The sequence below is a fragment of the Juglans regia genome, chromosome 4 (assembly GCF_001411555.2).
Source record: "Juglans regia cultivar Chandler chromosome 4, Walnut 2.0, whole genome shotgun sequence".
In the NCBI taxonomy this organism is placed as follows: domain Eukaryota; kingdom Viridiplantae; phylum Streptophyta; class Magnoliopsida; order Fagales; family Juglandaceae; genus Juglans; species Juglans regia.
Window position 1 is genome coordinate 32338312 of NC_049904.1, and position 4405 is coordinate 32342716.

Consider the following 4405-nt stretch of genomic DNA (forward strand, 5'->3'; position numbering starts at 1 on the left):
CCAATGTCATCTGCCCGTCCAGCTTTAAACGTAGATCGATCATAGCAAAGAAATGGCAGATAGCACCATTAATTAGGAGGATTCTTTCTGGGGGCCGTCAATGGATTACAATAAATATATATATATATATATATATTTATATTTATATGTCCTAATTTCGCTTAAAATCTCTAGGGTTATATATAAATATTAGTAGTACGTAGTACTATGTCGTCCACATTGGGCATGGCGTCATGATAATTTAATTTTTACGTTGCAAAGGAAAACAGAACATGAGCATGTGGTCGAACTGATGAGAATGCCGTTTCCGTTTCTCGTACGTAGATTTTGTGGCAGGAAGTGTAGCGTATGGACAAAGGTTCATGGAGTACTGACGAACCATTAATACTGAACATTATATATATATATATATATATATATATATATATATTATATCCCTGTCTACCATCATCTGTATAACTTACTTGGAAATTTTGAGACGTTGGACTTTAACCATGGATTAATTTCTGTTAAAATAATTATTTAAGAAAAACACGATTTCAAACTGATTACGGTGTATTCAGATAAGAATCTGATGTAAATTATGTCATCGCCGAAATTATTATTATTTTTTAATTTCAGATAATTGACTTAATTAATTTTTTCTAAAACTTATAAATCATTATTTATTTTCAAAATTTAAGCTGATGAGAAAGATAAATTTAATTATTTATATTATATCTTTAATAGAAAACACAATAATATTATATATATTGCCACAATTTCTGAATCTAAAGACTAGTACTGTAGACGTGTTCTTCTGAAGTAATACTAGGTACAAACTTTAAATAGAAAAGTCTCAAACAAGTCATTTGTAAAAAAAGTAGCTAGGTCTCACTATTAAAGAATAATTTTTTTTTTACACTTTTTTATAAAAATTTGTCTATATGAAATTTATCTATTTAAAATTTGTACAAATCATTTCTCTATACATATAACTCGTATGTGCTGACGCATGAGACCACCAAATCCCATAGATACATAGGAAAACGATGTCCGATTAGAATTACGTCGTGCATGCATGCATGCATGATATCAGCTTAAACTTTTCCCATGAGCAATTAATTCATGATAATTGGAGGTCAAATTACAGAAGCTATCTATATAATATTGATCATGACGATTACGATGATGATCATTCTTTTTCCATCTTAAGTAACATGTTTTTCGTGCATGCCAAGAAAATGGGTGAACAACTTATCTATGTTCGAGAGCCCAAGTCCAGTACTACTAGTACTCCATCTTGCATTTTGCAAAGATTAATAGAGAAGATTAATGTTGACCAGGTACATACATACATATATATATATATATATATATATACACACACACACTACTGCAGGTACGTAGCCGTTTTCTTTGAGTGCACACATTATCATTTTGGATGTGTTTTTACTAAAAGAATAAAATAGGAAAATAAAAAACAACCATTTAATCCGATATGTTATTAACTAATTTGGGTAAACTAATTATATATTCGCGCGCGTGAAAGAAGAGATCGGATTGAAGATATATACGATGGATTAGTGCAACTATCTAGCTAATTGGGTATTAAAAAAAAGCATTTATATATAAAGTAGTTGAGGCGTTGAGCTTTATTCGATCGTGATGATCTACATGATGATGATATATGTTGTGACACATGTATTTAGGTATATAGTTCCAATCTAGAACGGGTAATTTTCTCCATTCTATTTATTCAATAAATTAAGGAAGCTAGCAGCTAGGAAAGTGCATGTGTGCTTCCTCCTAATATAAATTTTTAATACCTTTGCAAAAAGAAAAGGAACATAGAAAAGATAAAGAAACCAATGACATGGGCCACCCTGTCTGGAGCATATATATATATATATATATATATATATATATATATAATATCATGTCTAATGCAAAAAAAACAAAAATAAAAAAATGGAAGAAGACACCAACAATACATCATGAGTACATGAGATTAATGTTATTTTAATTGATAGAGATAAATTTACATGCCGAAGAAAATATGACCATCGAAATTAATAGTAATTAAGTTGCTTAATTATCGAAGTGTGTTCATCGATCCTTAATTATATGGAAATATTTTACGTACAAGGCATTGTTTTGTGAGCAAATTATAACATAAATGGTGATTCTTCTGATCAGGGAAGGGGAGCGTTTTGGTGATTTTGAGCTGTTTTTATATTAATTGGACGTTGGATTGCGGGCAGTATGTACAAGATCATCATCAGGAGTCCGGCCGAGAGATCAGTTCGATATATCTGTTCAAATCAAGGAGGAATTAATTTAGAATTTCTCAGAACATGCATGGAAAGTTAGAACGATATATATATATATATATATATATATTGAATTTCAGGGAACTTTCCCTGACAGTGACCATTGATTCTTGGGAATATATTAAAGGTCCGTATTCCAATCTTCAGGCCAATATTAATGTGACTGATGAATGTATATCTATCTATCTTTTGGTACAGAACTAAAGTTGTCTAGCTAAGGGTTTTACTAACTGTTACCAGTACTACTGCCTTCATTCGCTTTATTTCCTTTTTCGATGTCTTTCAGATTCTCTCCACACTAATTGCTAGTGACAGGAGAAACACATGAGTACTGAAGACTAACCTTACCTTGTATCAGTAATGCTTTTAGAAAACATCACCAGGAGTTTTTTGCCTTTTTTTTTTCTTTTTATTTTGCAGATTCTTCATATCAGCTGCCATTTTAGTTCAATTAATTAATTGATCTGATCATGATGCTCGTTAGGATTATTACATATATACCGTCTGATTAATTCCTGCATGGAATAGATAACAACAATAATTCCCAAACATCATCAACACTTCAAAAGAAACTACGTACAGCTAGAAGAATAATTCTCTCTTTTATCACGAGTAAAAGCAGCATGGGTAATAAGGTATTTTCAGAATATTTTATTATTATTTATTATTTTAATATTACTTTTTATTTACTTTTTACTACTGTTCAATATTCTATCATTACTTTTTCATTACTATTCATAGAATACTTAAAAATATCTCACTATCCAAACAATCAAACGTGTCCCATTTTCCACAAGTTAAGTTACGCAAGTTATTTGTATATATATATATATAATTCTCATGATAATTTTAGTGCAATGTTTAGAAGGTGATATACATTTAGAATTTAGAATATATATGGACATGACCGAAAATCATATATATCCTAATGGGAGGGAAACGTTTGGAATTTTCTCAGAAAATGACATAGCAAATAAAGCTGAAGTCACTATAGTTATTTATGTTTTCTGTACGTATGTTTCTTGACATGATCGTCATTTTTGTTCTGTAATTCGAGTGGTCAATGCTTTTTTAACACAAGTCTACACCAGACCCTCCAATATTAATTATTATTTCAGCTTCACTTGTTTTCTTTCTTTCCATTTAAATATTTATTTGGAGGATATATAGAGTTGCATGCATATATACTACTGGACGACTGATCTATCTGTCTTATCCATTTATTTTCTTCGTCTTCTTCTAATTTCTTCCTTATCGTCTTTGGTCTTAATTTCTGCATATTGCATGTTCAGACAATTACGTACTGTCAATTCTCCTTTACTCAAGTCTGTAAGAAAACGATAGTCTTGCAATTAAATTGGCCGGATCGATGCTGCTATATATATAGCATTAATGCTGAATTCAGATTCCATATGGTAATTTGCTCAAATTGCAGCAAACGTACAAAACCATTTTGAGTACTACTTAAAACAAAGTCTGACAAAACTTCTCGGGCCTTGGCCGATTGTTTAAAAAAAGAAATTAATCATGGAGTCTGAAAACATCAAGATCATACTGCATATATATATATATGTATTAAAAATGTCTGTTGAATTAATGAAATTTGGTGCCTAGTGCTCGGAGGATATGAGCTGCCTGCCAGGTATTAAGGACTTCTAGAATATCGCGCGATATTCTCTAATTACAAATGGCTTATGCCCAATTTAATAATCCTTGGGCTTGTAATTTTGTCCAAGATTAAGCCTTAATCGCCGTTCTAGGGTCAATTAGTACTGTATTATTTTAGAAAGCCAGTACAGGTCTTGGCGCCACACATAGCCACAAACAGAAATAATTCAAGTTTCGCATATATAGTCTCTTTAATTAAAAGTGAATTTCATCACGAAAAAAATGTAAAAAATATTTTTCTTTTTAATAGGATTCACGTTTTTATAAAGAGTTATTTTATTTATCATCGTTAAAGAAAAAAATAAAATAAATGTGTGGTGTTAAGATGACGGGTATAATTAATTTTTTATTTTTACAACGTTTTCAATTTAAAACTTGTAGTTGATATTTCGAGCCACAAATCCGTCTTGTTGGGATGTCTATCC